The sequence below is a fragment of the Leucopleurus acutus genome (assembly GCF_964270905.1).
Source record: "Leucopleurus acutus genome assembly, chromosome: 17".
Classification (NCBI taxonomy): Eukaryota; Metazoa; Chordata; class Mammalia; order Artiodactyla; family Delphinidae; genus Leucopleurus; species Leucopleurus acutus.
In genome coordinates, this window is record NC_139159.1 from 67,892,413 (window position 1) to 67,916,685 (window position 24,273).

Below are 24,273 nucleotides of genomic sequence, written 5' to 3' on the forward strand. Positions count from 1 at the left end.
AGAGAGAGACTTTTTAATTCACCCCACTTTGCAACCTTGAGCAATTTACCTCTCATCTCTGAGCCTCAGTTTCTTCATCTCTATAGACCCACCATATACACATGAGTAAGCATTAAACGGAGGGAATTCCCTGGCAGTCCCGTGGTCAGGACTCCACGATTTCACTGCCGAGGGCCCGGGATTCAACCCCTGGTCAAGGAACTAAGAACCCACGAGCCACACGGCACAGCCAAAAACATAATTAGATTGAGATGAATGGTGAAAAGGGCTTAGCACAGTGCTTGCCACCTGGCAGAAGACCAGTAAACGAAGCAATAAAATGACAGTTTCCTTCTGCCCTTTGGGGATTAAAAGAACACAATTAGGTTCCTAACCAATATTCATTCTTCTTCTTTAGCAAAAGACTCCTGATTTCATTCAGGGCTTCAATATACCCAGATTTAAAAAAAAAAAAAAAATCGCCTTCCCAGATTCCTTTGTAGGTCCAGGTGGCCATATTTCAGTTCTGGCAAATAGAATACAAGGAGAAGATGATTTGGGGAGGCGTCTAGGACATTTGTCGCTTCCCCAAAAACCAAGGGGAACAAACTCAGCCAACGTTTCCCTTTGAACCTTGCCTTCTGCCCTTCCCCCTTCTTCCTTCTGAAGGTGCAGCAGCCATCTTGCCACAATAAGGACCAAAACCACAGGCTGATCACAGGAACAGAGACGGGGCCTGGGTCCTAAATAACATCCTTTGGTCACCACACTGACTCCAGACTTTCTGACTCTTGACTTACTGGGTTAGAAATAAACCCTTATCAGGTTTTCCATTATCCGTAGCTGAACACATTCCTAACTGATATTTACCAATTCCAGTTTGATGTATTGAAATAAACAAAGTACAGAGATGCTGGGCTGTTTGTCCAAGGTCGTATCATGAATTGACGGGTGGCAAATCCAGGCCTGTTGAGTATCTGAGTCTTCAATTCCCAACCCTAATACCCTCAGAATCGAGTATATTCCCACAAAAATTGTATTTATGTCAAGAATCAGAATGATCACTGTCATAAAATATTTATAAGGTAGTCAGTTGTGCCATGGATAAGTTCTCTTCTGGAAATGTAAGTAGCCAGTTAAAAAAATGGATTTCATTTAATCTGTGCAAGTGGGCCTTTCAGTCCTGGGGCAAATCACATACAAATCTCAGAAGAGAAGCTGATCATCTATAGAACCCAGGTTCATCCCTCTGCAAACACAAGGAAGCACCTTTGAATACCACGCTGTGAAATCAACCAAACAGAGCTGCCTGCCCTGACATCTATCGTTTAGAAGATAATGAACTCACAAAAGCAATGACTTTGAACTGCTGTTAAATATTTTATAACCTGATCACTTAGGAAGTCAGGATTGAAAAGCACGATTATAGAAATATAACCTTTGCATGGCAAAATTGTTTGGGCTTTAAGATTTCATCTGCCTTGGATTGTTACAGTTTAATGAAAACAATTTTCTGAACTCAAAAAGGCAATTAATAAATAAATGCAATTAATTAAACCATATTCAAATGCTCTTGAAAATTTATATCTGCAGGATGTGAGATTGATCAGAATCTCTGGAACCCTAGGATCCCTAGGAGAGAAAGGCTTGTTCCTTTCCTTGAGAAGAGATGTGTCCTGGGAACTGTTCGGGTAGATGTAGGTAGTGTTGCTTAGTACTAATCCCGCCACCAAGCCATAGACTCCGAGTGGGATGGCTTCATAGTGATGCCCCCAGGGCCGTGTCTGCACTAACGTCGCTATTCCCCTGGCCAGACCCAATGTGTCCAGTGTAAAAACACATGACCCAGCTTCCCTGGTGGCGCAGTGGTTGAGAGTCCACCTGCCAATGCAGGGGACATGGGTTCTTGCCCTGGTCCGGGAAGATCCCACGTGCCGCGGAGCGGCTGGGCCCGTGAGCCATGGCCGCTGAGCCTGCGCGTCCGGAGCCTGTGCTCCGCAACGGGAGAGGCCACAACAGTGAGAGGCCCACGTACCGAAAAAAAAAAAAAGAAAACACATGACCCAAGTTGTGCCAGATTCTCTCTCGTGGGAAGTCAAGACATAAACAAAAAGACATAGTGATGGGAAGTCTTTAGAACAGAGTCATGTTTGCTGGCAGCAAACTAGAAAGTAAGCCCAGGAAATCCTGCCACCACTGTCCCAGCAGCCTGTCTATTCTTGCCCTTTCTAAGATCATCTCATTCTGTGAGCTCTCCCAGTACTTTCCTAAGAAATACTTCATTTTCAACTTAAGCTGGATGAAATCAGTTTCTGTTGCTTAAAAACAGAAGCCTCTCAGTGAATACATTTGACACTATTGTACACCCATGAGTAGGGTCACAGAGTCAGAAAGACTCATTCCCTCCCACCACCAAGCAGAAATAAACAGTCCTAATCTTGGACAAATAGAGGGTGTCAAGGAATCTCCACCTTATTGTCTCCAGGTCTCTAAGAAAATTGGTTTCAGCATTCGGCCCTCACACTCTACCCCAGGACCCTTCTTTCCCAGGTTCTTTCGTCCACCTGTTGTGGCGGCAGCAACCTGGGTTGGAATCCTGACCCTGCTTCTTCTGGCTGTGTGACTCAGGGTGTTGTCCACACCTCAGTTTCCCCACTTAGAAAGAGGAGAGGTAAACACAGTGCTGGCGCATGGAGGTGTTGTGAGGATTGAGTTAACCTAGACGAAGTGCTCAGAATGGCACACCATCCCTAACTTCTCCGACTTCCTCCTCCTGTATTCCAGGCACGCCAGCCTACCTTTCAGAAACCTACCTCTTAGTTGCCTGGAAGTCTTAGGGAGACTCTGTTCATTCTCTTCTTTCTACCTGGGGACCCCATTCCACCCGGACACATTCCCCATATCCACCCAGTGATATATGGCTAAAATGGCCCCAGTTCCCCACCCTCCCTATATCTACACTCAGTCTTCGCTCTGTGATTTCACAGCCCCTCCCATCAAGAGTCTAGACTCCCCGTCTCTTGATTGTGGGCTAGTCATTGCCCTGCTTTGGCCAATAGAATTCAGTAGAAGTGATATTGTACCAGTTTTGAGCCTGGGACTCAACAGACCTTGCATGTTTCCTCTCCCCTCCCCCTCCCTCTCCCCCTCCCCCCGCCCCCGACTCCTGCCCAGTCACAGACTCAGGCTAGCCTGCTGGATGATGACGCATACATGGACCAGTCTCCACCATTCCCCCAGCCTGCAACCAGCGAATCCCTTGAAGCTGAACCACCTAGCTGATCAGGTGCTCTCCCTGGACCAGCCAGGACCAGAAGAATCACCCAGCAGAAACCGGCCCAAATTGCCAACTCACTGCATTAAAAACTAAGGAAGTGATTGTGGGCTTGAGCCACTAATTTGGGGATGATTTGCTACATTGGAAAAGATAACTGGCACCTCCCCTCTCTAAGCCTCAGACTCCTCTGTGGTATAATGGAAGTAATGAAAATAGGAATAATAAAACCCACCTCCTAAAATAAGTGTGACGACTACATACGATAATGCTTGTAAAATGCTTGTTACATTAAGAATTACATAACTGTTCACACCACAGACATGGTGATGACGATACTGGAGTTTTCACTTTACCTCTCATCTGTAAATGTGGGAGTAATAATATCTAATGAACAGGGTTGTCGTGAAGAATTGAGAAAGTATGTGTAATGTGCTTAGCACCACTGCAGACACAGCACATCAAGAAGTGGTTACTACTGATGTGTTTTTGTTAAATATTATCTCAGAGGATTGGCTCACAACACAGCACCACCATTGCCTACCCTACCCCTGGCATTCAGTTTCCTCCCCTTGATGATTAGACCTTGTTTCCCAGCCCACAGCCTGCACAGGAGGCATCAGGATTCGGGTCAGGAAGGAGGTCATGTTTAGTTCCTGGACTCCTTGAAGGTCAGCCCCCTTTGGACCTTAGCCACTAGGAAGCAGACTCACCCTCCAGCCATGCAGAAAGCAGGGACTGTCCTGTGGGTCCTCTTCTGTTCTCGGATCCCAACGCCCACCTCGTCTTAAGGCCCAGAATCTGGGAAGCCCCTACTAGCCCCTTTGTGTGCGGGCCATACCCTCACTGTGATCACCGACCTGTCCACACCAGACCTTCCCTCTTGACTGGGGAGAGGCCCCTCCCCCAAGCAGCTTGCGGAGACACTGGTGGCGGCACTTCCCGAGCTCCGGGCGACCTCTCAACCTACGTGAGTAGTTTCATAATTCATGCCTGCCCATCAGCAGACAGATTTAGCCTGCTGCCTGCTGAGTCTGGAAATACTGAATATTAAAATATCCCAGACGCTCGCCCTTCTGACGCCCTCGCCTCTCAGATTCACAAGCATCTGGTTGCACGAACAATCCCCGGGACACACATCAGTTTGTCAATTAAGTAGATTTTGAGCGCTCACATGTGTAACTTCCATGGAAACAGGGGAAGCAGTTTTCGGGGCCACGGATTAAATGAATGACCTTGGAGAAGTCCGAGTCCTCCCTCTTCGGAGCCAGTGTACTTCCTCCTGCACTGCACTGCTGCAGAAACTCTCCCGGCCCTTTTTTTTTTTTTTTTTTTTTTTTTTTTTTTTTTTTTGCGGTACGCGGGCCTCTCACTGCCGTGGCCTCTCCCGTTGCGGAGCACAGGCTCCGGACGCGCAGGCTCAGTGGCCATGGCTCACGGGCCCAGCGGCTCCGTGGCATGTGGGATCTTCCCGGACCGGGGCTCGAACCCGTGTCCCCTGCATCAGCAGGCGGACTCTCAACCACTGCGCCTCCAGGGAAGCCCTCCCGGCCCTTTTTGTAGCACCATTTGCAATGGAAGGAAGCAGGAATTCTATTTGAAAGGCATTACTGAGCAAAGTAAAGCAAAAGATCTGAAGGAACGTTCTCCACCCGCCTAGGACGCCCAGAGAGCGCCCCCTAGGTTGGAAGCTCCCAACATCTGAGGATGGAGGAAGCAGTGAGAATCTTTCCTGTTTGGTAAAGAAAGGTAGGGGTGTGTGTGTGTGTGTGTGTGTGTGTGTGTGTGTGTGTGTGTGTGTGTGTGTGTGTGTGTGTGTGTGTGTGTGTGTGTGTGTGTGTGTGTGTGTGTGTGTGTGTGTGTGTGTGTGTGTGTGTGTGTCTCACCCCCTTCCCAAAAGTCTAGCTCACTTCCCTCATGCACATCAAAGACTAACCAAGCATTTCCTGCCTTTGAAGTTGAAATTTTAAAACTTCTACTGAAGGAATTTCTAGGCTAATACACATACCTTTGCTACTATCCAGTAATGACCAATTGCAGAAGTGGGTTTGGGATTTCAGGGAAGGAGAATGGGAATTCCCCACAGATTCAAAATAGAGAAAGGTGTTTCTCCTTCTGTACTGGCAGATTTCATTCTCTCCTCCGCTAGGAATCTGGTGAGCCCCTGAAGCAGGCTCCTGGCACTGAGCAGAATTCGGAAGGAGCTGAAGCCTCTTCTCAGTGTATATGACCTAATTAAGGAGGCAAGACCTCCATGGGGGAAATGAAGGCTGATGTCCAGGCAACACAGAAAAGCTTCGTGGTAACTTAGCATCAGAACCGTAGCAGGCAACGATGGAGTGAGTCTCTGCAGAGGGAGTCTGAACTTCCTCTACAACACATTCAGGAAAAAGGTAGCTCAGGCCAGAGAGTGTTGTATGAGGAAGAGTCTGGCCAAGCAAACCCAGATTCAAGCCCTGGTTGTGCCATTCACTATGCGACCTCGGACAGTGTACTGATTCTCTCTTGCGCCTCAGTTTTCTCATCTGTGAAATGGGAATGACAATGCCCACGGCAGAGGCTTGTCCTGAGGATTCATCAGGCTTCCCTTTAGGGTCTTTCCCCACAATACTTCATTAGGAACTTTACCTGGGACTTAAAACAAGAGACTCTCGGCTTGAAGATGATTTAGTTACAGCTGATGGATAAGTTGCTCATTGGATTAGTAAACAGTTAAACTAAGTATGATGACTAATTAAAGACAGGGGACTTTGCCCACACATCGCCCTCACTGAGGAGGGGTCATAATATTCTCTTTTCAGAGGCGCCCAGCCAGGAACTCAGGAATATTCACTGTATTCGTTTCCCATTGCTGCTGTAACAGATTACCACGAACTCAGTTGCTTAAGACAACACAAATTTATTATCTTCCTGTCCTAGAAGTCAGAAGTCCACAATGAGTCTCACTGGGCTAATAATCAAAGTGTCAGCAGGGCTGCCTTCTTTCTAGAGGCTCTAGGGGAGAATCCACTTTGGGGCCTTTTTCAGCTTCTAGAGGCCACCAGTACTCCTTGGCGCTGGAATCTATATCTCCTCCATCTTCAAAACCAGCAACTTTGGGAGGAGTCTTTCTCATGCTGACATCTCTAGTCCGCTCTTACCTGCCTCCCTCTTCCACGTATAAGGATTTGTGATGACTCTTGGCCCACTAGGATAATCCAGCAATATAACCCAATCTCAAGGTCAACTGATTAGCAATCTGAATTCCATGTACCTTAATTTCCCTTTGCCATGGGAGCTAACATATTCACAGATTCTAGGGACGGGGATCTTTGGGGCCATTATTCTGCCTACCACACCTATTGCTCCAGAGATGGGATGGAACCTGGGTGAACGGAGAGGAGTTGGTCCCCTTCCCGTCTGCAGTAGTAACTGAGCAGCCCTGTGGGGGCTGGAAAGACATTGACCTGGGGGCGGGAGGTGTGAGGTCGGGCCTGACCTGACTGTTCACTGCCGAAAACTCCGGGCATTTGACCCTTTTCAGGGCATCAGCTTCCTCATCTGTAAAATGGGAATAATTACCCCACCTCCCACACCTGTATCACTATTAGAGGGTTGGATATGATTCCCAGCTGAGGGCCTCTTACGGACCAGGCCCCATGGAGGACCCTGAGGTGTAGAGAACATAATACTTGCCCCCAGGAACCTCACGCTCCGAGTGTCGTCACCTGACGAATATACATTATTCTCCCTCAGAACTTCTCAGATTTTCCTACAAATCACATCTCCCCTGTCATCAAGAAGTCTGAGCTAAAGTCCCTTAGCCACTAGATAAAAATATGCACTTTCACATATATTTTATTTGAACTTTCTAATTTGCATTCATTGTCAAAACATTTTAGTATTCATAAAGAATTGTCTTCTTCAACATCTCCTTGTTTTAACACTTTGGTTCTTCACGGTTCCACGTTTCCTTTCAGGCTGGCCTCACCTGCATAGGTGATTTTATGTGCTTTCGAGCAGACACAATTTTGTATTCCTCTTTTTATGTAACAATGCTCAAGCACTTTTCCAAGTAGCTACACGCTTTTCGCAATTGTCCTTATTAATAGCTACACAATTTTCCAAGCCGGTGATGTCACAGAATAGCTTCCAGGTTAATTTGAGGGTTTCCTTTCTTTATTTATAGTCTGGTTCCTTCGTGGAGCTGTTTGTGTTTGTTTCTTTGGTTTGGCTATTATAAATGAAGCTGCCACGAATATCTTCCCACATTTATGTTCCTGTCTTTTGAATTCTTTCCATACGATAACTTTCCAGGAGCAGAATTCCACCTGTTATTCACACAGCTCTATAATACAAGCGGAGCAGAGATGAGTCCTGTTCTACAGGTGAAGAAACTGGACCCCAGGGAAATGTAAGTGACTTCTCCACAGACACACAACTGGTAGGTGACAGGACTGGTCCCCATATCTTCCGATTTCTGGGACAGAGACCTTCCAGGGCATCACTACCTACAAGGGAATGATGACGTTCCTAGATGTCCTCCCAAGCCCCTGCGCTGCATCCCCTGCTCCCACCCTCTCACGTGCATGTAAGTTGACTTAACCCCCAAGACCACTTCCCTTCCAGCCCCACCCGGCCCTGCAAGTTCACGAGAATGTGGCTTCATATACCAGGAAGGCATGAGCTGAAAGCCTAGGGTTGAACCTCAAAGAAACGGTGGCCCCCCTGAAATCCCACCACAGCGAGGACCAGCCAGGCTCCTGGACCCATGGCAGTCCCGTGAGGACCTGTTTCCAAAGGAGATAGGAGAGCTCTGTGGTGCAGATAAGGAGTTTGGGGTTGAAACCCCTGGATATAAATCCTGGCTCCGCCACCAATCAGCCACATGGCCTTGGCTAAGTGATGGCTCCTCCCTGATTCTCAGGGACCTCTTCTGTAGCCTGCAGTTGGCAGTAAAGGTACTACCTCATGGCGTTGCGAGGATGAAATAAGTTGATTCCTATGTGGTGCTTAAGACAGTGCCTGGTTCGGCCCAAGCGCTATGTAAATGGCATTTGCTAATATCAACACCAATGTATTAGTGTCCTAGCGTTGTCATACCTAATTGCCACAAACTTCTTAGCTAAAAACAACAGAAACTTATTCTCTCACTGTTCTGGAGACTGGAAGTCTGAAATCAAGGTGTCAGCAGAGCCGTGCACCCTCAAAGGCTCTAAGGAAGGGTACTTCCTACCTGTTCCAGCTTCTGGTGTCCACTGGTATTCCTGGGCGGTGGTTGCATCCCTCCAGCCTCTGCCTCCATCTTCCCGTGGCCTTCTTCCCCGCCTCTGCGTGTGTCTTCTTATAAGGGCACTCACATGGAATTTAGGACCCACCCTAATGCACTATAATCCCTTCTCAATCCTTACCTTAAGTATATCTGCTAGACCCTATTTCCAAATAAGGTCTCATTCTAAGTTTCCAGGGAGACGTGAATTCTGGGGAACAGTATTCAACCCACTACACCCACCTTGACTATACCTTGGGTTAATGTAAGTGTTTCTTCTCCTTTCGGAGGATTGCAATGTAGTTTGAGGCAGTACTGTTCACTGGCTCCCTTCTGGTATCTTAATCGGGCTTCTCCCACAAAGCCCTTCTTGGGGATTCACTAATGAGAGACCGCAGGGGTTGGTCTCCCATACCTAGGATGTTTACAGAGAATCACACTTTACAAAGCTTGGCATCCCACTCTTTCACTACAACGTCCCTGTGAGGTCGACGGTATCACTCCTCACTTTGCAGAGGAAGGAACAGGCTCTGGGGGTGAAGGGACTGCTCATGTCTCACCAGCCAACGAGGGGCAGGGCCTCAAACCCAGGCCTTCTGATTCCAACCCAGTGCTCTATCCACAACAGCACACCTATCTGAAGCCAGCGTCCTCTTCGGGAGGGTGACCAGATGGCTGTTGTCCCAGAATCAGTATCATTAATGTCTCTTTCCTGTCCCATTTGGACAATAAATGATATGGTCACCTCTGCTCAGTAGCCTTGGCCTCAGAGCTCCCTGCCTCTGCCCTGGAACCAGCCCTCTCAGTGTTAGGATCTGGGATACTATGTCCTCCTGTTCTTTCTCTTTTCTTCCACACAAGCCTCATGATGAAGAAGCAGGAAGCTCTGTCGAGGTGGAGGTGGTACATTACATCCCTCAGGGAGCCCACACCTGTCTCTGAAGCCTCTCGGTGCCTACCTGTCCTCGTGACACATGCGCTGGGTGAAAACCGAATGAGAATTGGGTCTGAGCATCGCTTCCAATACACGCCACAACACAGAAACACCTCCCCCTGCAGCTGCAAACCTTCTCTGCCCTGCCTCAGAGAGCTCGAAAGCCAGGATGAGCCGAAATCCCACAGCAGCTGGCACAGTGCTTCGCAGAGGCAACTCTGCAACAGGGTCAGAGACAGAAACAAGCGGAAATGAGAGAAAGAATCTTTCTGGAAGATAAATGGACATTACAAATCAAAAGCCTTAAGCAATGTGTGTGCATGTGAGTGTAGAATGAGGGGGATAAGTGGACAAGGACGCTTGCCTGAATCTAGGAGAAGGTTCCGGGAGGCTATCCAGGGGAATGTTAGCAGTGATGCCCCTGGGAGTAGGGTTAGTTGGAGAGGCAGAAAGAGTGAGGAGGCCATCACCATATCATTTGCTTATAATTTGTTCCTTTCCTTTCCTTTCTTTCTTTCTTTTTTTTTTTTGGCCACACCGAGCAGCACACGGGAGCTTAGTTCCCCAACCAGGGATTGAACCCACGCCCCCTGCAGGGGAAGCTCGGAGTCCTAACCGCTGGACAGCCAGGGAAGTCCTGCTGCCGCTTTTCCTTTTTAAAAAAAATTTCCTTTTTTAAAACTTTTTATTGTGCAATCTATTTACTCACCAATTTCAGTACAGGAACGTAAACTGAAGAAATAATTAAGCGCACACACAAAGACAGCTAACAAGGATGCTGCTGGAAGCTTTGCTTTATAACAATAAAAAACTCAGTAGTAACCCAATCATCCAGTAATAGGGGATAGTCAGATAAGAATGCTACTCAGATGTTAAATAATTTTCCAAAACCAGATAAAACGTGGGAAATTTTTAATGGCCACAATCTCACCATACAAGAAAATCATTCCATGTTCCCTCACAGTTTTTCTGAGGATGCTTGGGTAATGTTTATAGAGTTACAGGCATTAAATAGATATAATGTTAGGTTCAACTTGTTTTCCCTTATCATAGTAACAATAGCATTTCCCGGGTTGGTACGTTTTCTCCAAGATAGTCTTCCAAATGGAGGTAAACCTTTTACTGTTCATTAAGTCATTTTCAGTTTTTTGGTTTTTAAGTAATGCTAAAATGAGCAATGTCACGTATTGTCTTTTTTCCCTTCATTTTGAATTTTTTTTTTGCGGTACGCGGGCCTGTCACTGTTTTGGCCTCTCCCGTTGTGGAGCACAGGCTCCGGACACGCAGGCTCAGCGGCCATGGCTCACGGGCCCAGCCGCTCCGCGGCATGTGGGATATTCCCAGACCAGGGCACGAACCCGTGTCCCCTGCATCGGCAGGCGGACTCTCAACCACTGCGCCACCAGGGAAGCCCTGAATTATTTTTAAAGATGAATTCCCAGAAATGGGTTTTATTGAGTAAAGTATATAAGGGTCTCTTTTGGTGCTTGAGACATATTCCCAAAATGCTTCCCAAAAGTTCTGTACCACTGTCACTGCCACTAGCCATTCATGTGTACCAACCTCCTTAGTTTTCATTCTTACTAATTTAATTGTATCAAATAAAACTATGACTTTAGTTTAATTCATCTCTTTGATAATAAAGAAAGCTAAACATGCTCCCATATTTACCTGCTAAGTATAGATTCTTATGTGACCTGATTTTTCATGTCTTTGCCAATTTCCCTCTCCTGAAACAGAACTAATGACCTCTTCCTTGGTCCCCTCTTAGTACCTAGTTCCTGCCTCTATTCTTGGACACACCGCAGGGTTGCAGTTATTGGCTCATATATGAGCCCCTAGAGGGAAAGGGCTATGTTTTCCTTTTCAAACCCCTGTCTGTAGCCACTAGTTACCTGTGGCCGCTGAGCACTTAAAATGTGACTAGTCCAGAGATGCAAACTATTATATGTAGAATGGATAAACGACAAGGTCCTATTGTAAAGCACAGGGAATTATATTCAATATCCTGTAATAAACCATAATGGAAAAGAATATGAAAATTACATATGTGTGTATACGTATAACTGAAACACTTTGCTCTACACCGGAAACTGACATAACATTGTAAATCAACTATACTTCAAGAAAAGAAAAACGTGGCTGGTCCAAATCAAGATGTGCTGAAAGCATAAAATACACACTGACTTTTAAAGACTTAGAGAAAAAAATGTAAACTAGCTCACCAATTATGTTTATATTTATTACATTTCAAAATGATAATATTTTGGCTGTGTTGGATTAAACAAAATAAATTATTATAGTTAATGTCACCTGTCATTTTTACTTTTTTTAGGGTAGCTACTAGAAAAATTTAAAATATAGGTGTGTCCTTATATTTCTATTGGAAATATAAAGGCTGCCTAGGGACTAGTGTTTTCAGAAAAGCAATTCATTAAATGTTTGAGAATGGATTCACAGGTTTTTAAGTTCTTCTTTAACAATTGGATTGTGGCTCTTAGCTAAAAATTATCATCATCATCATCATCGTCATCCCTCTACCATATTTATGCCTCACTTTAACATCAGTGAGACCAGTTGAAAATTGCCATTAAAGGCAGCCATGAAAAGAGAAAGACAAACAATATGGTTAGTCCAACAGATATCTATTGAGTATCTGCTGTTGCCAGGCACTTTCCAGAAACTTGGGATCATCAGAGAACAAAGCAAACATAGGTCCTACCTTGAGAAGCTAACACGGGGTAGAAACAAACAGTTAATGACCTCATGTCTTCGGAGGTGAGAAGTACTGTGGCAAAAGAAAGAAGAAAGTACAGGTGAGGAAGGAACAAGTGCAGTATTGAATAGGTGGTCGTGGTGGGTCTCATTGAGAAGATGCGAGTGTAAAGCAAGACTGGAAGGGGTGGGGCACAGTAGTCCAAGTGACTCCCTGGGGAAAGAACATTAGGCAACAGAAACGGCTACAGCAAAGGACCTAAGGAAGGGCTGTGTAACTGAAAGGGGTCTGGAGACCCAGGCTCTCATCTCTGAGCCTCGGTTTCCCCATGTCTTCGAGGCCTCCTCCCTCTAGGTGCTGACCAGCTCAAACATACACAACTCCACCACCTACATTCCTCAGCACTGTCCATTCTTCACCACCCCCCACCACGACCGTCCCCACCAAACGGAGGCTTCGGAGGTTTCTCTGGTTGTCTGAATTCTAGAAAAGGCTTTGCCTGGAGCACTTGGGGGAGGGATGAATGGAGCCGGAGAAGGCTTATTTATAAATCAGGACAGTCTGTGGGCTGCTCTGCAAACCCAGCTCATCTATAGGAAGAACAACCAGTTGCTAAAAAGATCATCCCCGGGGAGCTGCCCAGCTGGTTTGCCAAGCAGCCCAGGTCCATCTCCACCGAGGGAGTTATGGAAACGGTAGGATGGAGGCTGATCAAGTTGCGATCGCTTCCTAACTGGTTTCCCTGCCACCTCTCCCTTCACTATCCCTTCTCCACTCTGCCACACAGGCCTGAGCATGACATTTCTGTCCTTAAAAGCGTCCCATCCAGGGACTTCCCTGGTGGTCCAGTGGTAAAGAATCTGCCTTCCAATGCAGGGGACGCAGGTTCGATCCCTGGTTGGGGAACTGAGATTCCACATGCCGCGCGGGGCAACTAAGCCCACGAGCCACAACTACTGAGCTCACGTGCCTCAATGAGAGAGCCCACTGGCCGCAGACTACAGAGCCCTCACTTCCTGGAGCCCGCAAGCCACAACTAGAGAGAGCAAAAAAAACCTGCACACCACAACTAGAGAGAAGCCCGTGCGCCGCAACGAAAGATCCTGCATGCTGCAACTAAGACCTGACTCAGCCAAAAAAATAAATAAATAAATAAAATAAATAAATAAATATATTTTTAAGTGTCCTATCCAATAGCTCCAAGCCCAAAGTTCTTAGCAGGTAATGAAGTCCATCACAACCCGGCCCCAGCCAAATGCTGCAGTGTCCTTCGTTTGTTCTATCTAGACCCTTCCCAATACATCACACTTTCCCTACATGGCCCTCTGCAACCCTCTCTTGCCTATCCTCCTCCATCTCTCTGAGGGGTGCCTCTCCCCATCCACCTGATGGACCCCACACACTCCTCCTTAAAGGACCAGTTCACATGTCCCCTTCTCTGAGGACACAGGTCCTGGAGTCAGACTTTTCCAGCTCTGCCATTCTTACCCAGTGTCTAGGGCAAGTCCCCTGACTATCTGAGGCTCTAGTTTCCTCATCCATCAAAAGGGATGATAATAGGGCTTCCCTGATGGCGCAGTAGTTGAGAGTCCGCCTGCCGATGCAGGGGACACGGGTTCGTGCCCCAGTCCGGGAAGATCCCACGTGCCACGGAGCGGCTGGGCCCGTGAGCCATGGCCGCTGAGCCTGCGCGTCCGGAGCCTGTGCTCCACAACGCGAGAGGCCACAACAGTGAGAGGCCCGCGTACCACAAAAAAAAAAAAAAAGGGATGATAATAAACAGTACACACCTCATGGAACTGTGAGGACCAAGGGGCCTCATGCACGGGAAGAGCCTGTCACAGTGCCTGGCACACAGTAAGCGCACAATAAGCAATGACACTGTTACTATATATTTTCAATATCATTATCATTATTACTTTAAAAAATTTGAGTACAAAACCGTTTTTTATTGAATTATAATTGAGCTACAACATTATATTAGTTTCAGGTGTACAACATAGTGATTCAATATTTTTATACATTTCAAAATGATACCATGGTAAGTCTAGTCACCATCTGTTACCATACAAAGTTATTACAATATTATTGACTATATTCCCTGTGCTGTACATTACATCCCCATGACATTTTATAACTATGATCGTTATTACTTTAACAACCACTGCTACTACTACCACTTCTCTCCCAGGGCTATAGGCTGGATGTTTGTGTGCCCCCCAAATTAATATGTTAAATCTTAATGCCTAATGCAATGGTATTTGGAGGTGGTGCCTTTGGGAAGTGATTAGGTCATGAAGGTGGAGCCCTCATGAATAGGATTAGTGCCCTTATAAAACGGGCTGGAGAGAGACCCCAATTCTCTTCCACCATGTGAGCACACAGCTAGTAGGCACCATCTGTGAGGAACCAGGCCCTCACCAGACACCAAATCTGCCAGTTCCTTGATCTTGGACTCCCAGCCTCCAGAACTGGGAGCAATAAATTCCCATTTTTGTTTTAAGATTTTTTTTTTTGATGTGGACCATTTTTAAAGTCTCTATTGAATTTGTTACAATATTGCTTTTGTTTTATGTTTTGGTTTTTTGGCCACAAGGCATCTGGGATCTTAGCTCCCGGACAAGGGATAGAACGCACACCCCCTGCATTGGAAGGTGAAGTCTTAACCACTGGACTGCCAGGGAAGTCCCAAATTCCTACTGTTTATAAGCCACCCAGTCTGTGGTATTCTGTTTCAGCACCCTGAACAAGACACCCAAGCAGAATGGATCCTGCCTCTGGTGTTTCCACGTGACTTATGTTGGGTTTCCTAACCTTGGTGTTGGTTCCCTCAAAATCAGACTCTGAGATAAAGACTTGGACGCAAGGAGTTTCTTTGGGATGTGATCCCAGGAAGACAGGTGAGAAAGTGGGAGAAGTGAGACAGGGAGGCAAGAAGACCAATAAAGGGTGTGTTAACGGGAGGGGTATTTTTGTGTCCCTGGAGCTCACTGCTCACTGAACCCCGAGGAAAGCACCTCATCTCCCAGCTAGACAAGGACATGCTGAAGACCCAATACTGCCCAGTCATGGAATGTCAGAGGAAATGACCACTGCTGAAAGGAACTAGCACAACCTGATGTCAAACAGCTGTCCCCAAAACCTCAAAAGCTTGCAAACTCTGACTTAGCAGTTCTGCTTCCAAGAATTTATCCTAGGTGAACAATCACAGATGTTCACAAAAATATGGCTAACAGTTCTCATTCCCAGAACTGCTTATAATAGTGAAAAATTGGACACCATCTAAATGTCCAATAACAGGAGAGTGGGGTAATTAAACCATGGTTCATCCCCTCATTGGAATACCTAGCAGCCACTGAAAATGATTTTGTACAAGAGTATTTAATGTCACAGAAAAGTGACCATGATATTGTTTGGTCATTTTTTTAAAAGCAAGTACATAGACACATAAACTAATATGTGTGATATGACCTAATAAGAGTTTTCATGTAATAAGCACACACGTGCACACACACACATACATACACACACACAGAGATCTGGAAAGATAATGACTAAAAATGATGACAGTGATAATAGCTGAGTGGTTGAATTGTATTTTAATTTTCTGTTTTTTTCCTTTAATCTGTATTTTCAAAATGTTCTACAGTGTTCATGTATTAAAGGGCGACTCTGACAGCACCGGGCAGCCAATGCAGAGGGTCTGCAAGAAGGGGGAGCATCACTTAGCTGCCTGTCCAAATGGGCTTGTATTTTTCTCTGATCTGAAAGGTCCGGAGATCAGTCCCCTATGAGAGATTGGCTTACCTCTAACCTCTAAGTAGCCCATCTGGGACACGTGCATCTCTAAAAGCACGTGGGCTTTTCCAATGAGAAGATATAGCCCACAACCAGAGAAGGAAATTAAATGCTTTTCTCAGTACATTTCTCCATCTCCAAATTTTAATCATTCTAATAGGGCTACCTGCTGGTTTAGGTTGCTCAAAGCCTGATTAAAACGAGTTGATTCTGTGAAGTTACCAGTAGTTTTTAATAGGGCTGGGGGGATACGGTACTTATACTGCTTTCTAATCTCTGATCTTTAGGTCTTTTTTATATTATTTCTTGTTCTCTGATCATCCTTTGAGGCAGGATTCAGGCAGGATTTAGGTAAGGAAAGGAGGAGGCTGTATAGAAAATCTTTACGTTCACTCAAAAAACATTTCCTGATTTTTAGAAGAGGAGGGGGGGTCTTCTGCCCTTTTTTCATAGGATTAGAGGAACATCCATCCCTTTTATCACTTCTAGTGCCTCTGTCTACTCCCTCCCTTAAGAGTTTCCCCCCAAGAGAGAGAGACAAGCTCCTGTCATGGATCAGAACCCAAGGGGATCATCGGACCACGTTTCTTGTCAGGTGGACCTACTACACCATTACACGTGCTGCACCCGTGAACACAACCCTCTTCCCAATTTCTCTGTCACAGGGCAGAGCCTGCTGAACCCGGCTCCCTTTCTGGGCCTGATTCTGTGCCTGCTACTGGGTGTGTAATGCAAGCCGGCCATCCTGGACCTTGGAGCTGGTTGGGTAAGTGGACTTGGAGAAGGCTCTGTAGTTCCAGCCATTCTAGATTTGAGACAACAGGGAGAAGGAACCTCCATTTTTCCTCTTGGCCTGAGGCCCCATTCTCCTATCCAGCTTTTATCAAAGAAGGCCTTCTTTGCCGTGAGGGGGTGGGCAGTGGGGTGCGGGTTATGGTACTTGCAGATCATTAAGCAAGCTCCTAATTTTTTATCCCCACTTGACTACTGTTCCTTGCATATGACTTGGTCAAGAACCCATGGGGTATCAGGGAGGAGGGTTCACTCTCATCCTGAGAGCTTCAATCTGAACACCTGATACATGCCAGGTGCTGAAGACACAAGGAAGGCCCCATCCTTGCCCTTGAGGGGTTTGTAGCCTGTGGGAGGAGACAGATATGCAAGGAAGTACACGTAATAATAAGTACAATCATCCCTCGGTATCTGCAGGGAATTTGTTCCAGGAGCCCCTGTGGACACCAAAATCCTCAGGTGCTCAAGTCCCTTATATAAAATGATACAGTCGGCCCTCTGTATCTGCAGGCTCAGCATCCACCAGCACTGTGGTTGGTTGAATTCCAGGATGCAGAAGCTGTGGATATGGAAGGTCGGTTGTACAATACAATGTGATAAATACTCTAATGCGACAATGTACAGTACAAAGTGCAGGGGAGCACAGAGCAGGGAACACATTCAATCGAGATAGAGGGGACTGGGAAAGAGACTGGAAAGGCTCCACAGAAGAGGTGATAATTAAGCTGCGTCTTGACAAGTGACTAGGAGAAACACAGGGGAAGGAGATTCCGGGCAGAAGGAACAGTATATGCAAGGAAAAGAGGCATGACTGCCTGGCATGTTCTGGGAGTGGGAAGGCATAGACTTTCGGGGTCATAGTGATTTTCTGATTCACTTGCATAAGCTCTTTATAAATTAAGGCTATCATTCCTTTGTCTATTCATGTCATAAATTAGAGACTTAAACTGTAGTAGTGCATAGAGTAGGTTACAGTGGGGGAAAGCTGAAGATAAGGCATTCATTAGGAAATTATTCGTCCACTTACAAGCAATGCAGACCCAAAGCAGATGAGTCAAAGCGAGAATGCATCCCAAGAGCATTGTCCAAAGTCACGCTTTGGTATATGGCAAAAGTGGAAGTCAACTAGCAGGTTCATATACTGCATCCTGAAGCAGTGTTCTTTATCCTGTCTCAGAGAGGGTACAGCCTGGAAGGGTCTCAGGTAATGAAAGTGTTGGCTCTCTATGGAGGTTTCAAGTGGAGAAATATAAAAAGGTTGAAAAGAAATGTCTTCTTTATAGCTTCCACTAAGTCCTACTTTTCTGATGGAATTTCACATACTTACATTTCAGTTGAGGTAGCCCTCGATAATCAGGCAATTGGTCAGTTTTTTAAAACGTGCTGGACCATTAAGATGGACAAAATGGGACTTAATCTGGTCTTGAAGAATGAGTAGCATTTCTGTGAATGGGTGGGTGCTCTCATCTGAATGTTTGTGTTCCCCCCCAAAATTCATATGTTGTCATCTTAACCCCTGAAGTTGATGGTATTAGTACATGGGGCCTTTTTGAGGTGCTTAAATAGGGAAGGTGGAGCCCTCATGATTGGGATTAGTGCCCTTATAAAAGAGGCTCCAGAGAGATCCCTAGCCCCTTCCACCATGTGAGGATACAGAAGTCTGCAACCCAGAAGAGGGCCCTCACACAATCATGCCAGCACTCTGATCTTGGACTTCCAGGCTCCAGACGATGAGAAATAAATTTCTATCATTTATAAGCTACCCAGTCTGTGATATTCTGTTATAGAAGCCTGAATGGACTAAGACAGTGGGGAAGAGGTTAGCAAGGCAATCCCAGGAGAGGATTCGTTCATGCCTCTACTAAAAAACCATCTAGGATTACCACCCCTTCTCTTTGGTTTCAAGTAACAAAAATCAACTTTGTCTAGCTCAGTGAAAGGGGAAGATTTGTGGGAGAGATAATGTGTTATCTCATGGGCCATCCCCTCAGTTCCAACCACTTGCAAAGACTAACTGGCTTTCTCTGAATCCCAATTCTCAGAAAGAGATCTGATTGGACCAACTCAACTCACATGGTCACCCCAGCCAATCAACTCTTGCTGAGGGTCTGGATCCCATGGACAAACATGGCTGCTTTGAGCAACTATCTAAAAAGGAGGTCAGTGTAAGCTGGACTACACTCCCCCAATCCATGGTCCTTTTATATGCTGAAGGTTCCTTCTGTCCTAGAGCTAAAGATTCAGCTGAAATCTGTGAGCAAGTAGAAATCTTAATTCAGTGGAAAGTAGGGTGGCCAGCCTTAGCAAATAAAAGTACAAGATGCCCAATCAAATTTGAATATTTAACAAAAAGAATTTTATCCCACGTGATATTTGGGACCTACTTATACTAAAAATGCTTCATTGTTTGTCTGAAATTCAAATGTAACTGGGTATCCTATATTTAACTGCCAAACCTAGTGGAAACGTGGTCCTTTTGCAGGACTTTGAATTCTTGACATTTCCAAAATAATGATCACATCTCTGGGAATTTAAATGCCCAAGACAGATGTAAGGGTCTTCATTATGCCAAATGGAGGCCACTGTGAGTGAAGCCAGCATCCTGAGAGCAAGAGGTGGACCTGCATAATTATCAGTGAGTTAAATTGCTTTGTCGCAGAGAGTCAGCTTATTAAATATGCATTTCAAGTTTGGAGTGGTTGGCTGAAGAACTTAATTATCAACAGATGGGAAATCCCTCACTGCAGCCTTGACCTTTACCTGTCATGCTGGCACACAGGACCACATGCAAGATGACACTAGAATATCTTCAGATGCCATTCTCCAGAGCCTTTGGACAGGGAGCCCTGGGCTTCCCTAGGGCTGGGCTGGGAAGGTGGAAGACCACAATGGCTACTCAGACGGGCATATTGCCTCGTTGGCTTACATGGGTCTTCTCATGACTTCACTCTTCCCTCTCTAGGAAAAGGACACTGTTGTTAGTGTTAAACAAACTTGGGTGCTGGTCCTGCTGTGACCTCTTACAAGCTTTATGAGCTGGAGCAAATCATAAAACTGCTCTGAGCCTCAGTTTCCTCATCTGTTAATTGGGAATAATAATATTACCCTTCTTACAAGGTTATTGGGAGGAATCAATGACCTCCTGCCTATGTAAGTGTCAGATTCCATGGACCCCAGTCTCTCAAACTTGTCCTAGTCCCCCTTCTTCCTATTATCCAGGTCCCCAAGGTCATTTTAATAATATCCTCTCAGCCACCTCAAAATGTGTGCCTTGTTCACAATCTTACTCTGTTTATTGCCAACCTTATAGATTTGTTATCCCCGTCTCTACCTCTGAGCCACCCAGCTTGCTGGTGTCAAATCATAAATCATGTTATTAAGTCAAATCACGTTATCTAGCCCCAGATGGTCTCTCCCTGTGCTCAATAATCCTTTTACTCTTCTCCAGTGGACCCACAGCTCAGAGGTTTCATGACTACAACAGAATCCAAAGTATCACTTATATTTTACTTTATAAATAATGTGTTATATAGTATATTAAGTATATTATATATATATATATTATCACTATCATTATCATTATTGGTGAGGGAGCAGGGCATAAGTACAGGATAGGAAATCATGTCTTCTGAACTTCCTTCCTTACTCCAAATCCTAGTTTAAATACAGCTACTTTTTTTTTTTTTACAAGAACAAATATCCTATTTTTATTCAGCACAGATTACTTAGAACATATTACTTATGGAATTCCATGGAGGTAATATAAAAAAATAATTAATTTTGACCATTTTCTACATGAAAAATGAAGTACATCAAAGGAAAATTAGCACAAAATAAAACAAGGATGCACACTAATGAAGGTTAAGATTATAGCTCAAAGACTTCTATTGCCAAATCTTTCTTTTTTAGTCTAAGTCAGGATCAACATTAGAAGGGTTCATCCTAAAAAACCATATAGATTACACCAATAATTTGTAATCACCATGCTTGCATCCTCCTGTCACTCACTATAAAGTTGCCACTGTAGCAAATTTTCCTTGACAAAAACAGAAGTCACTTTAGAATTATATGAATGAGTCCTTACCCTCTACCTGCAGAGAGATGCAGCCTTTGCCAACCAGAAGAAGAGGTTAAAATATTCGAGAATGATCTCTGAATGGCTGCCAGCATCTCCCTTAGATCTCTAAGCTTTCTTCAGATATCTGGACTTTTAGCAACTAAAAAACTTATACTCAAAATGTGTACAGTAGTTTCAATAGGAAAAGTCAGCTACATCTTAATGTCACCAGTTGTGCCCTGGGCACTTTACCCATTGGCTATAAACCCCCACTTGTCTTTGTCGTATTTGGAGTTGAACCCCATGTCTCTCCCCTGTTGCAATATCCCCATTGCAATAGTCTGAATAAGTCTCCCTTACCATTTTAACATGTGTTGGAATAATTATTTCACAGTTGGTTAAGAACACCTGGAGCATTTTTTTTTAATTCTGGGGAGACCTGGACCCCACCTGAGACCAAGGAGTCAGAACCATGGGTTTGGTTCTAATGTGTACTAGGGGTAAGAATCGCTGGCCCAAAAGGTCTGCACAAATCTCCTTTGTGATGGACTGACTCTCAGACTGGAGGACGCCTTGAATTCTGGCTGGGTTGACCTTCATCTCTGTCACCCCCACATCAGCCCATCCGCATCTGAAACAGGCTCCTTTGTCCAGCCCCTCCAGACCGCATGGCTGGAATACACCAAGCTGTATCACTCCTCTGTATATCTGCTCACACTACCTCCCCTCCCTGAAATGCTTTCTCTGTGCCCCTTGACCACCAGGGAAAGATAAATCATATTGAAGACCTCACCTCGGGGGCTTCCCTGGTGGCGCAGTCATTGAGAATCTGCCTGCTAATGCAGGGGTACACGAGTTCGAGCCCTGGTCTGGGAAGATCCCACATGACGTGGAGCAACTTAGCCCGCGCTCCACAACTACTGAGCCTGCGCGTCTGGAGCCTGTGCTCCGCAACAAGAGAGGCCGCGACAGTCAGAGGCCCGCGCACCGCGATGAAGAGTGGCCCCCGCTCACCGCAACTAGAGAAAGCCCGCGCACAGAAACGAAGACCCAACACAGCCAAAAATAAATAAATAAATAAATAAATACTCACCTCCTCTAGGAAGCCTCCCCCAATTCTTTCCATAGCACGCCTGGCGTTACCGAGCCTAAGTTCATACTGCTCGCCGTACAACAGGCCAATAATTAAGAAATGAGTTGTTGGGACAAGGAATAATTGCTTTAGTTTAGTTGGGAAAGCCAACTAACTGAGAAGACGGTGAGCTCCTGCCCCAAAGAACCGACTTGTCTGAATTAGAATCCAGGCTCCTTTTATACTAAAAGGGGAGGGAGTAAGGTCAAACACTTCCTGGTTCCCATCAGCCTCCGGAGGGGATGTGTTCATTTCTTCCTCCCGGCAGTCGTGCACAGGTGGGCCCGGTCAGGATGTTTCCTGTGAGCTAAACAAAGGTATTTTAGCTTAATGCTCATTACCTGGGAAGCAGGGGGGGGGGCCATTATGTATAATTTAAACTTATAGGCAACATCCCTTTAGTGATTAACTTGTAATAGAATATAAAGGTTCTTCCCTATTACACTGGGACCTCTCTTGCCCTGTCCACAGGCCTGATGGTGCACAGAGCGAGCCACAGCATGTCTGACGTCACTGAAACATCAGCGCGAAAGGTGGCTTCTCACCAGCCATCCTGGCTAAGGGTATATATAGTAGGACTTGATATTCATGTAAACAGATGCTAGGTTTTCAGAAATCACCCATCTGAAATTAATACTGACACATGAAAAGATAAGAACAAAAGCTATCCATCGGCAAAATGAAACTCACTATTTCTGCCGGGAAACTGTAAACTTGGTTAAACCTCAATATTGAACACATAACTTTGTTGATATCAAATATTAAGAATCCTACAACACAGAGCACTGAATTTAGAGTCAGAAAACCTAAACTATAAGTGAATTCATTCACTTTCTAAGCACGTAACTTTAAGCAAGATACTTAATTTCTCTGAGCCTCAGTTTTCTCATCTATGAAGTGAGGATTATAATACTTCACCTACTTTCTCTAACAGGTTGCTTTAGTCATTAAATAAAATAAAACCTGGAAAAGCGTATTCCGTTTCACAGTGACGCCCCATACAAACACAAGAATTTTAAATCCTTACTAATTACTTGTGCTTTGCTTTTTTTCCTTAATTAGTATCCACACTTTTACATTCGTGTGAAACAGATCGAGATGTCCATTCAGGAATAATGAAGAAGGAAGGTTTATTTTAGAAAGACCGTGGGTGTTGTTGAAGGGATAATATGTCTTGTCTTTCTTTCTTTCAGGAAGTAATATGCAAAACACTTTATCTTGCTGACGTTCTTCCATACAAGCTGGAATAGAAACTATCTTGCACCTGAGCAATACACTTATGTATAAATTGTAAATAATAACTAAGGGGAAAGAATAGCTAACGAGAGTAAAGGAAAGGGACAACACATGATTAAACTGGAATCTCAAAGTGTTCAGGATCCAAAGCAGGCCGTGTGTATGGATATAGATACATATTTACCAATGTGTTTGATTCTCCTCTTCCTTCATTTTCCATCTTCTCTCCCTGTATAAACCAAACCTTTCCTTTTGGACTAACAAGTTATGGGGATGTGCACACACATGCAGTGTCTGTGTGTATGTATATGAGTGTTTGTGTGAGTGTATTTTCCCTCTAGTCTTTTTTTTTTTTTTGAAGTATAGGTGATTACAGTGTTTCAGGTATACAGCAGAGTTATTCAGTTATACATATGTATATAAATATATACACAGATGTATTCTTTTTCAGATTCTTTTCCATTATAGGTTATTACAAGATATTGAATACAGTTCCCTGTGCTATACAGTAGATCTATTTTATATATTGTACTTTGTTAACCCCAAACTCCTAATTTAACCCCCCTTTCCTGTGAGTGTATTTTCCCTCTAGTCTTTTTTTTTTTTTTGAAGTATAGTTGATTACAGTGTTTCAGGTATACAGCAGAGTTATTCAGTAACACATATGTATATAAATATATACACAGATGTATTCTTTTTCAGATTCTTTTCCATTATAGGTTATTACAAGATATTGAATACAGTTCCCTGTGCTATACAGTAGATCTATTTTATATATTGTACTTTGTTAACCCCAAACTCCTAATTTAACCCCCCTTTCCCCTTCGGTAACCATGAGTTTGTTTTCTATGTCTGTGAGTCTGTTTCTGTTTTGTAAATAAGTTCATTTGTACCATTTTTTAGATTCCACATATAAGTGACATCATATGAAATTTGTCTTTCTCCTTCTAGTCTTTTGTGCTTGGTTGCTTGTCTGGGGTGGTGGTATTTAATCTTATCTTTGACAAGGTAAGTGGTATTAAAGTCCAAGAGACTGTGGGTACCACAGAAAGTTGCTACACAGCTCTCTGTGGTTACGCTACAAGGGACATAGACGGATTCCAGTTG